General features: G+C 44.8%; 1 protein-coding gene across 1 annotated transcript in view; it reads right to left on the reverse strand.

Annotated features, from left to right (window-relative positions):
* Nucleotides 1–12,672, reverse strand: part of CHSY1 (chondroitin sulfate synthase 1) — a 76,340-nt gene that overhangs the window by 52,890 nt on the left and 10,778 nt on the right. The window lies entirely within an intron of this gene.

Raw genomic sequence — 12,672 nt, forward strand, 5'->3', positions numbered from 1 at the left:
CTCACCTAAAACTTGCCCTTCTGTTGGTCCTCTGCAAAGGTGAGCACCTGTAAACAGCTCCCTGATTTACCCAGGCAAGAAAACTGGTTCACCTTGGAGCAGCAGCTACAAAAGCAGCAACATCTGCTCCATCAGCAGAGCGTTGCACAAGAGCACTTACTTTAGCCTGCCTGATATTGCAAATGCCAAAGGAATCTGGTTCCCTCGTATCTCTACTCACGGGACCTCTGTTTAGAATATTTGAAATTACTCAGGCTCCAGCACATTAATAAGAACCCCCTCTGAGTTTCACTTTGGCTCTCTTGCTTTCACCACCTTTCACCTCCAAGAGGTGGTTTTTTTTTTTCCCATTGCTCCAGTTTGCTCCCTGGTGCCAGTGAAGAGTTTCATCTGCACCCCTGCAAGCTGGGCTCCCTCAGTTTCATCAGGAAATCATCTCCAGTGATTGCCCTGGGCAGGGTTCAGAGAGGCTGATGGAGAATTGCAGGTTTGTCTGCAGGGCTCCTTGCTCCCAGCTCAATTCATTCCTTCTGATGCTCTCTGGGAACTGGAGCATGCCATGCTGATTATTTCTGCAATTTCTGCCTGTGACTTTTCTGCCCCTGAACAGGTGGGGAGGGGACATTTCCTGATCCTGCTCTAAGGAAAAGGTCCATTCCAGCAGAAAATGTGGTTCTCCCTCTCCCTCCTGAAAACAAGTCTGCTCCTGCCTCACCTCCCTTCAGCCCTGACGGTGGAATTTTAATTGCAGTGGCTGGTGAAAGAGGGGAGGGAAGGTGTGGTTTGGCTGCAGGACACAGAGTCAGGACCTCTCACACTCTACACCTTGCCCTGACAGTACCTCCTCCTGTGCCCTGGGGATAACCCCGTGCCATGCAGGGAGAGCTGTTGTTCCACAGCGTGGAAGGAGCATGGGAAAGGTTTGCAAAGCCTTTTGATGGTAAAGTACAAAATTCTAGACCTGGGGTAACAGTTCCCTCAGTAACCAGGTTCCTCCAAGTTTCCCTGCAAGCAAGGTCAAAACCACACTTCAGGTTTGCTCGAGAACTGACAGCCAGTCTAAAATAAGGCTGAAAAGTAACTTCTCACCCTCTTGTGAAACAGGCCACAAAAAAAGCCTACAAATGCATCTTCAAAGCCAAAACAGATCTTCAACAAGAAATACTCCCTGGAGAGAGGGGAGCAAGCACAGGAACATGTTCCAAGGCAGGGCTGGGTGTCGACATCAAGGCATGGACAGGGCAGAGCTGCTGCTCTCAAGGGACAAGGACTCAGTGGTGTAAAAGTGCCATGGACCTGCCCCAAGTCACCTTTTGCCACACTCAGCTACCAAATATCCTGATTTATCCAAACTAATGGAGCAGAAGGGAAGACCAACGTCAAAGCAAAAGAGTTTAACATGAAACAGCACATCCCTCTCATGCTCTTCCTCCATCCCACGAGACCACTCTCATGGTAATTTGATGAAAAGTTGTTTTTCCACCCAAGCTCTACTTTGAGTCAAGAAGCCAGCAGTGACAACATCAGAAAGCTATTTGGGAATGGAACTGAAGAGCTGTCAGACAGTTTTGTGGGGTTAAAAAAACCAACTTAGAAAACCAAACACAGGAGGCAGGGGATGGGAAACCTCAAGATGTCTGAAGACCACAGGAGACAAACTCAGAGATTCCCAAATCACCAGGAGTTTGTCAGTTGACAGAGCCTCCTCTCACTCCCTCCCTCCCCTACATTTCAGAAGATGAGTGTGCATTTCTGGGCAGGACTGATTTCAGCAAAGTGTCTGTGGAATGAGCATGAGGACATGTGCAGGAGAAAAAAAAAAAGTAACAGTGGAGGCAGGGAAAAGATGGGGAAATTAATCCAAAGGGTGCAATAAAGTTCAAAAATTTTAAGTCGTCAGGGTTTTTTCCATTTAAGTGCCTGGTGAAGGACTGGGGAGCCTCTGTTATGGTGCATACAATGTCTTTCAAGCCAGGTCCATCTCTGGAGTAGAAAATTTAACATGTTTTCCCCCAGAGAAAGTTCAATTGTCCTGCAGTCGCTGCCAAATTCAGATGTTTAATTTGAAGTGTGAAACAGAAAGATTCCAGTCTGCTTTTAAAGAGAAAATCTCCAGGCTACCACTCCACCCCATCACTAACACCAGCTTTGCTCAGGGCAGGACACAGCACAGCTCCCTATCCTCAAAAGGAAAGGGAGGCAACACATAAACAACATATCACTGTACATCACAGCCTGGGAGCTGCATACCTCAAACAGTAACCAGTGCTAACACAGTCTGAGGCACCTCGACAGATGTATGGCCAAGCAGCTATAAAAGAGCCTTTTGTGCTGGCTGGAGGGAAACAAGGCATTTTCTGTACGGGAGACGGCCCGACCACCTCGCAGGATAAACGGGGTTACACATTTCACACCTCCCCTGCACCAGGGGCAGATGGCACAGGGCAGGATGGAGGGAATAATCCACATCAGGGATCTGCAGGAGCCACTCTGCAGCCAAAGGAAAGATGACTTTTCCCCCACCTTCCATTCCCCTCGTTTGCAGCTCCCATGTCAGAACTTCACAGCCTGGTTTGAAGGGAGGCCCACCTGCCATTCAGCACAGGCTTGTCCCTGCAGAAGATCATCACAAATACTTGTGATCCACCAGCCAGAACCCCAGACAAAGGCTTTTCATCCTCGTGCTTAAGCACCCAGCTGCTATTTCATATATTTTGAAACGCACTTTTCATCTTCGCCCTAGTTTGCAGCTCTGAAATTAGGCTAATTCTTCAAGGTGTTATTTTTGGCCTGGGGAAGATAAGAAACCAGTGTGGATGGCATTTTCCTCAGCACAGGCAGCAAACTTCAGCATTCAGCCAAACACATTATTCCACAGGATCAGAAGCGGCTTCCAGTCGGGCCCAGTAAAACACAGCAAGAAAAAGTGCAACTGCAAAAAGGCTCTCACAGTGCATGTTTCAACTCCAGGGAGGCAGAGAGAAGGGGGGGGGGAAGAAAGAATATTTGAAAAAGTCAAAGAAAAATCATTCTATCCAAAACCTGGAAAAGCCACAGTGAGCAAACATTCCCGGGGAAGCAAAAGCCCTGCTGCTTTATGAAGATTAAATCTGCTATTGTCTCACAGTTGTTGGCTGTTTGCTTTTTTTTTTTTTTTTTAAATAAAGTTCCCCTTGGCCAAAGATGTTAGGAAGTATCTTCAATAAGAAAAGGATATAAAAACAAGTATGCCAGTTAAATCTGTGATAAGGTTAAACAAACAAGGTAGAGGTAAGGTGAGGGTAAGGTTTCTTGATAAATCATCTATGATAAGGTTAAGCAAATTTCTCTTTTGTCAGGACAGGAAAGATACACATGCAAGGGCACAATATTTTCACTGACCTGGACAATGAATGGGAGAGGTGTATGTTCTGAGTCACTCATGATGGACAAGACTTTTTTTTCAAGCATTTGGTCTGAAGACTGTAGGAAACCATTAAAAAAAATGGGGCAGGCTTTAACCCACTCTGCACCCTAACATTGAGGGGAACTGTAGGAAATAAAAAGCTTTATAAAAAAATTTAAATCTCAGATACAGACAGTTTAATATCCATGCAGAATTACACATAGTTAATTCTCAACAATCCATCTACTAAGAACTTTGTCCTCCTGAGGACAAAGAACACTTGCCCTTATGCAGAGATGCTGAGGAGTGAATTCTGCTGCCCCTTGGGCTAGTGTTTTCTCTCTCTGTATGACAGTAACACACTATAAAAAGTATGGTTACAAAGGATTAAGGCAGCTCAGTTAATGCAAACTACCACTCTCTCCTGCATTCCTCACTAATACAGTGGTGACATAACCAGCCAAAACATGTAGCCTTAATTCAAATAAGGTTTAAAGAAGTTACTGCCAAGTAATTACACCCATTGAAGGCCCATGAGCAGAGGAACCTTCATTAATACCCCGCTGCTGTTCTCGGGGAGCTTTTTGAACCAGCTGCACCAATCTGAAGTGGCAACCATGAACAAGAGCAGGCAACAAGTGCTCATGAGCAGACTTGTGCCTGCCTTTCAGAAGACACTCTGACACATGGCTGAGCACAGGCAGGAGGACAGCAGGCAAGGACACAGCATCCAAGTGCTGGCTGCCTCCTCAGAGGAGCTTTCTGGTAATGTCCTTTATTTTTCTGATAACATGCTTTTCTTTGAATAAGGTGACAGTGGCACTTCAGGAACTGCAGGCAGTTTGCTACTACCCTTTTCTGCTTTCTAATGAACTGCTGAGTCCAAACTGTGGGTTCCAATTTATTTCATTGCTAATCCCAGCCTCTGTGTAAGAACCTGTGCTTAATCCACAAAGAGTACCGGATGCTTCTGAAGATTGCTTCCAAGAACAAAAATACAGCACTCAGCTGGAGCTCCCTAAAGCCATTCAGTAGGAAGGATTAAACCCAGAGACTTGGATGAAACTTAGATCCAGTGGGCATGACCCTACCTGTGCTCTCCTCATTACACAAGAGCATGTCATGCCTTTGCCTTTTCCTAAACCTCTTTCTAAGCTAATGACTCCAAAGCACTGGCTCCAGGAGCCTGATCTCACAGCCCTGCACAAAGATTCAGGGCTCACATCCATCTGCTCTCAGTATAAACCAGCACAGACCCAAATGAAGCTGTTTGTGGCAGTGCTCCCAGGACATCAGATCACCAAGCACTGAAGCTTGACCTGCACTGCAGCCCTGGGAGTCAGTCCCTGCCAGCAGCTCAGGTGAGGATGGCATCACACAGAAAGCTGCAAAGCTCTCTGAGAAGGAAAAAAACTGTTTCCATGCTCACCTGGAAAAGGGAGCTCACTGTAGTGGGACTCCTCTTGCCACCAATACATCACATCAGTGCACAACACTGAAGTGTGGCCAAGAGACAAATGGACAAACTGACATTTCCTATTCAAAGAGCCTTTAAAATAATGGTCCCTATTAGCTTGGGTCCCTAATAGCAATATAAATTATATGCAGGCATTGATTCTTTTCCTGAAGTCACCATTACCACACAGGCTGCAAGTAAGTGGCACGAAGTTCAATAGGTTCTCAAGAGTCCTCCCCATAAAAATCTATCACAACTTTTACTTTTGTTTCATTATTTTAGCACCACTTTTAACTTGCTCAAGACACAACTGAAAAAGACATGAACTTGCTCTAACTGAGGGTACAAGCAAAAGTTTACTTTCATGTGAAAAAAAAAACTAACCAGAAGCAACCAGAACTCAGCTTTCAGTTTTGCAAGGGCTCCCAAATTTTTAGCTGAAACTTAAAAATTTAAGAAAAAAGAAACACTTAGTCCCCCAAACTTTTCCAATTAAGTTCCCAACTTCTTTGTGACACATAAAGGTCATTTCGGTCTAGGCTTGCAGGAAGATAATCCCCACCCTCCAGGCAATTGGGATTTCTGGCAAGATTTTAAGAGGTCTCCAGCTGATAACCATGAAAAGTTCACACCACCAGGAGCCCAGATAAGCTTTTAACACAGGAAATTAGTGCGAAAATGTTTTAAGCATTTTAAAGATCAATTAAGATGGTGTAACAGTCCAGACAAAGTAGAATTGAGTTCTCTGCTTCAAATCAGATGGGTTTAGAATACAAAACAGCAGCTCTGGAGCTGGGAGGTGTCTACAGGAAATGAGGTTAGACAAATGCAGGGTAATTAATCCTCTGTGTGGTCAGATTACAGACTCCCCCAGCCCCAGGGCTACCAGACACAGCCAGAGCAGGGTTAAACTGCTGCAGGTTGTCATCTTGCATCTCCCCTGCCCATCCATGGGCCAGCAGTTCACCCCCAGAGCCTAAAAAGCCAAAATTCTCTCCTGATATGTGAGGTACAGCACACAGGGACACTCCAGACATGCATTTCTCATTTATACCTGCAGATGCAAACTATGAAAAAAGCAGCACCAAATGCCATTTTCTGCCTTGTCAGCACTTGGGGACCATGAAGTTCATCAGAATTTCAGAGAAGCAAGAGATGAGCTGGGAGTTCCTGGCGAGGGTGAGGAGTCAGCTGGTGCTAACAGCTCTCTTTGGGATCTCTCCCAGCACAGGCAGCAGACCAGTGACTGCAAACAGGGTGAACTGGGGAAAATGTGACTGTACAGATCACAAATGCATCCTCAGACACTGCCCTGGTACACTGCTAGCCCAGGGAGCAAGGGAAGTGTCTCAGCACACAGCCTGCTAGGAAAAGAACATAAAGGAAAGAAATATTATTTCCCAAAGCATTAAGAAAATCCTTCACACCACTGTGGCTACAATCACTGTCTACAACACCTCTGGGTTGTGCTCATTCATTGAAAGTTCAAAAGAAAATGGTCTTTAATGCTAAATTTGGTTGCTGGGTTTTTTTTTTAAAGTAATAAATAGGTATTACATCAAGACCCATCGTATCCATCCATTTAAAAAAATTCAAGTTTTGTTTGTTCTCGGTGATAATTCAGTTGTTCTTATTGAAAAAAAAAATCAAGTATTTCTTAAAACATCATACTCAAATTACGGTACAGGCAGCACTGAAAGCATCTGTGTGTTCCTACCCTCCTGTTGGTGACCTCAGCTAAGTTTATATTAAGCCCCTTCCCCACATCAGCACTTCATTTCTGTTTCCCACCACCAAACAAGTCTGGCTTTTCTCTCCCATGCTCACAGGCTCAGACACCTCCTTGCTGCTGGTGCTTTAAGCTGCTCACAGAACTTGGCTTTAATAGACTGAGAGGAGAAATGCAAATATTCTCTCCAAATTAACACATTTAACCCTCTCTCCCCTCAAGCATCCAGGTCACAGTCACCCTCTCCAGAGAGATCAGCTAAAAACTTCCATACTGAGAGCCCCAGCTGACAACATTTTGTGTCCCTTTCAGTAAAGAAAGACAATTTTTTAAGCTATTCTTATCACTATCTAGTCACACAGAGAGATCCTGGTCTTAAACAGAGATATCCATGAAATGGTTTATTCCCCCCCACCTTCATCTTTTATACACAGAAATAAGCACTAAAGAAAATGGAGAAGGAAACTTGCCAGCTCAATGTTTGCTCAGCTATCATTGACCCATAGGAGATAACTGACTACAAAGGTATTACTGGGTTTGACATTGATTAGATTAGGAATTTAACAGCCCTTCCAAGGTCTCCAGTCAGGTGGGATTCCCCTACAAGAGGCAGGGCAGCTCTGATCACATCACAAGTACCAGAGTCTCACAGCTCCAGCAAGAGGTAAATTAAGATTTTACCCTGCAAAAGCAGGATGGCTTTCTCATCAGTTCAAAAGAAAAATATACAATAGAAAGCTTCTAGTCTCAGACTCACCTCCTCCTGCCTATCCCCACTGCTGTTCAACAGAACAAACTCAAATCCTCAACTATCTTCTGAGTGCCTTAATTAAGAAACTGGCATGATGAGCTGTTTTATTAGAGTTCTTTGTCCTGTCATGCTATGAAGGATTAGCCTTTCCTGACTTGTCCTCAAGATAACAACTAATCCTGATGTCTCCCTCAACTCAACAGGCTGCACAGATCCTCATTTATAACAAAACAATGCACTCCAAGACAACAGTAATGGGGGGGAAAGCAATACTTTTGTTTGCTGGATTCATTGGCTGAAGCTTCCTAAGAGTCTGCACAACACCATCAAAATCCTCATTTCAGCAACCTTCAGCTTAGGCATTAGGTCAAGTCATCCAGCTAACTAAGGACAGATTAACCATGTGCTCAAAAAAAAAAAAAAAAAACTAGGTCAGCCCCAAACAGGCTGTAGAGCCTGGAAAGGGCTCTCTGTGTCAGCACAAATCCCCCAGCCCTCCCCTCTGAAAATGATGTTCTGCAGAAAGTGAGTGGGACCCAGACTCAAGTTTTGTTACAATATTTGTTCTTAATTTCTACAGCACAGAATAAACCTTGAGCGATCTGCATTCAGAAGTCAGTAAGAAACCACTCAGTAATGTCAAGTTCTCTTTCTTTGGACTATCTGGTTCTCAAATATTCAGTTATTTTCTGAAATGAAAGAGCCAGGTCAGGACCTGGCTGCAGACCTGAGACCTGTCCCCCATTCCAAACCTTCCAAAACCTCCTAAACCCACATCTTGGTTTCACAAACCCAGTCTGAAGTCTTTACTCTCTCCTTTGACCTCTCTGCCCTCCTCCTCAGCAAACACTAAAATTAGACCACAGTGGCCATACCATGCTGCCTCCCCCACTGTTGTCATGGCCTCCCTGTCACATCAGTCATGTATTTCTGTCTCACCCTGAGCCCCATGCATCACCTCCCCTGCCCAGATAATGCTCTTCTCTAGTCTTACCTGTCTGTCCTTTGACAAAATGCCATTCCTCATTACCTTCAGGGAGCTCAATCTCCATCCATCCCCAGAATGCATGGCCACCCACTTACATCTTAATCTGAAGCCAACGAGACATCTCTGAGGCGTTCCAAAGATAAAATTTAGTGCTGGAGGAAAGATGGTTTATCAACATCCACCCTAAAACTCTGGGCGTGTTTGTATCCTCCCTCTCTCACACACAAAATTCACTTCACAGGTTTCTTGAAATTAAGAGATGCAGTGGGCTGCACACACAGCAAGATAAGGTGTCTGTGCTGTCAGGGTTTGCCAAGTTTCCATGCTCTGACTTCAGAAAATCTCCAAGCTTTGAAGACAGGACAATACACACACAGAGTAATGTCTGATTTCAGGAGTGCTGCTGAAAGCTCCTACCACGAAGACAAGTCAAATCTTTCATTTGCTGGCTGAGAGTCCAAGGAGAGGTTCATGGTTCAGAGGTGCTCCAGAACACCCTCCTGCCCCATCACAGACCCATCCTGCCCTGCTCTAGACCACACTCTCTGCTGGGTATCACTCACCACCCAGCCACAGCAGGATCAATCTTCTTTTTCTTAATGAGAAAAGGTTTTTACAGAGGATAAAGCAAAGGAACTGGAGGTCAGCCATTAACAGCAGGACCTCTTTCCAGTCTTTCAGATCTGATCAATCACTGCAGGACTATATATATATATATATATATATATATATATATATATATATATATATCAGTTTTGCCTTTGGGAACATGCATCCCAGAAATGGTACATTCTGGCACTGCCAGTGTACTTGGCAGATACAATGTGCACTTTAAGGGCTTTCTTAACTTCAGTGAATTTCAGAGTAGCAATTATCTTCAATTACTCCAGATGAAAGACCACATAAAATGTTAATTCAAGCCCCCTTTCTCCCAAAGCTCCCTGCTATCCCTGGTCACCACGGCCCTACTTTTTCCCCTCACCAACAACCAAAAGGTTGGAGCTGCTCTTCATTCCTGCTCATGTTTTCTGCTGTGATCACTGCCCTTGTCATACCTTCTTTTCCACGTACAATTGTAAAAAATCTTGTCTCCTTTCAGGACATTTTAGAGTACTTGTTGCAGTTTGGAGGAAAGCACTTCTTTCTCCACACAGACACACTTGCTGCATCTCACCTAATTTCTCCCACCACCTCAATCAGAACAGGAGATAAAACAGACAGAACTGGTCATTTATACCTGTCAGAGGTAGCAAAAGATGCTCAATTGGATCCACCTGTTTCTATTGCACTGTAGGACACAAAGGAAGCAACTGGTATCACCTGAAAGCAGCATGTGTCAGAAGGGTTTTAATATTGAAGAAATTAATGAGCTGTATCAGGACTGCCTTGACTTCTAGCAGCTACAAAGAGCCTGTAATAAAGTTGTGAAGCTGTTAACCACAAATTAGAACAATACTCAGCAACAGGCTGAGCATTGCAAAACAAGGCTGAAACAACACCAAGCTACACAGCAGAGACTTTGCAATTCAGGTGCATTTAAAGGAAATATTAGACACAAAACTGAGATCAACAGTACTTTTGGGATGGTTTAAATGAACGAGCTTGTCATCAAAACCAGAACATGTTCTCAGGCTGAAATCCAAGACCCTGCATGGCACCACATAGCAGTGTAGGAGAAAACAAAACTTCCATGTCCCTGTGATCCACATGAGATGGACTGGAAGAACTGCTGGTGGGAGGAAAGGAGAGAAGGAAGGAGACTTAAGTAAGGAGACTAAAACCCAGCAATGTACCAGAAGTCTAAAGTACCAATATTCACTAGAAATGCAGAACCACTTCTGAGAAAGTTCACACCAAGCCTTTAGTTCTCCTCAAGAAAAATGAGCACACCCTATATTTCTTCATAAACTCTCAAGCTCCATTCTGGAAGCTTCAGAGGTTTCACAGCTCCATTCTTTTCATGACCATTTCCTTATCATTTACTGCATAAACTCTCTGGCTTTGGCTGTTCCACCCTACAGAGCGCCGAGTTTTACAGCTATTTGTCAAACAGCAGCGACAGTCTGGGTTTTGTTTTTACAGTGATGATAATCCTTGCCCTAAAGAACTTACATTTAACAGCCATGTCTCATCTGTGACTCACTCAACCTTTGTCAAATAAGGCAACAGCTCCGAGCATGGTCACAGAAGCTTAAAATCCATTGTGGGCTGCAAACTGTTCCCAAAGCAGCAGCCTGGGTGGGTCAGAGCTCCCCAGAGCCCAGAGAGCTGCTGTTGTCCTCAACCTTGCGCATGCTGCTGCTGCTGCTTTTCTGGGCTGAGATGACACAGGAAGTCCAGAGAATGGTGGTGTCAATTCCTCTGCTGTGTCTGCTGAAAAATCCCTGATGGCAGGAAAGGAGTGAACAAATCCTCACAAGTCTTGAAATGGGAAATAACTGATGCCACTCTAGTGAAGTGGTCTGAGAGGCACTGCAGAGAGCAGAGGAGTGACAGAAACACAGGAAAAGAGGGGAAAAAAAGGGGTTTTGAGACAGACTGCTGGGAGCAGAAAAGCCACACAGAGCCAGGCCTGGTGATGCATTCGGGCACAACACCAGAGCCAGGGCCAGGGAAGATGAGCAGCACAGTAAAGACATTGTGGGATCCTAAAATCAGAGAAAAGGGGCAGTGACAGTCATGGAGATGAGTAAAACGATTCTGGGCAGGGAGCCCATCACAAGAACAGTGCAGGGAAGAGCCACCCACGGTGAGGACCAGCAGGGCACTCCATGTCAGAGATGCTCAAAACGAAACCCGGCGAGCTGGGGGTGACTGCAGGGACTGGAGCTCCTCGCCTGTGCTGCCACTTGAGCCTCTTCAGAACAAGAAGTGCAGGCTGCAAAGGAGAAGTTTGAGGTTTGGGATTTCTAAGGCCAACACTGCTCTGTCTGCTGAGCCTTGTGCTGTCACAGCTTTTCTTCCAAGGGGAATTGTGAAGGATGCAGTGGCTGTGCCCCAGCAGAGCAGGCACAGATAAATGTTTTGCTCCATCAGAAGCTCAGTGAAACACAACATTTTGCAATTCACTTACAGTGGCCTGTCACTTGACGTTCATGAACGTACAAGACATGGAAAATGTCACTTTTGCACCAAGGTTTCCTAACACAGCTGTTGCAACAGCTGTGTTTTTTCACACAGCTATTGCTTTATCTGCAATAAAATACCAGGCACAATTCATCTGGGCAATGAGAGGACTAGATCAAAAAAGATGACAGGTATTTAAATTGAAAAGGCACAAGTAAATGAGAGTGGATCTCATTGCAGAAGCTGTGTGCTTTTGTCATTGAAACTCTTCCTACTCTCCTGAACAGCTGAGCCTTAACATCCCACACTCACGGGTTACTTCTGAACACCCAACAGTTTATTCACTTCACACAAACCAATTTTAAGCAATTCATGGCACTCAGGAGAATACAGCATTATGGATAATAACAGAAGCTCATCAAACAAAACTGATTATGAGAAAGCCCCATCTATTTCTGTCAGAGAGCATTCCCAGTGCAGTTGTGTGCTATCGTTGGCTATTTCAACCCAACATTTGGTTATATTGAATTTAGGAGCTCTTTGCCAGTCTCAATAGGACCAAAATGCTGACCTTCAGTAATTTATCCAATGCCAGATGGTACAGACATTCAAAGCAGAAGTTATTTCAACTCCAAATGTCTATAGTAAAAATTTTATGCTGCTAAAAACTGTGGAAAAAGTTACTGACTCTTTACGAAGGGCTAAACCACAATGCTGGCAAGACATAAACTAGTTCCAGGTTTGAAAGCAGGGAGAGGCACTGTTAGTCCAGAAAATCTCCAGGAACAAAAGATATTAATTAATAACTGCAGCTGGAAACCTCCTTCCCCTTCCTCAGAGGCTTCCCTGTTGCTGAACTCTGAACTGAAACAAGGCAACAGCTTTTGGGGGCAGAAATTCAGTGTCAAAAGTTAAACCCAAGTCTTTGCCAGTGAAAGAGTGGCTCAGCAGCAGTATCTGTCACTGTCTGTGACCACAATGACTGTGACCACAGCTCCTGTCACACAGGCAGAAGAACCCCCCCTTCACCACATCTCATAAAAGGACAAAGCCGTAGTTGCATCAGGTCGTAAAAGTTTGTGTACAGAGACAAACTGTTCAGCTTCTCTTCTGCTTTCAACTTCTCCTGTATTACTAAGGAAGACCCACCAGCAATTGCCCTGGTGAAAGTGCAGCTCAAGGCCAGCAGGTATTTTCAACCAGGCAGTAAACACCCAGGAGCCCAGCACATCCAGGCAGGAAAAGCCTCTGTCACCCTCAAGGAGGAGCTGCCAGCTCCCAACAAACAGCAGCAGGA

The sequence above is a fragment of the Zosterops lateralis genome (genome assembly GCF_965231275.1).
Source record: "Zosterops lateralis genome assembly, chromosome: 13".
In the NCBI taxonomy this organism is placed as follows: Eukaryota; Metazoa; Chordata; class Aves; order Passeriformes; family Zosteropidae; genus Zosterops; species Zosterops lateralis.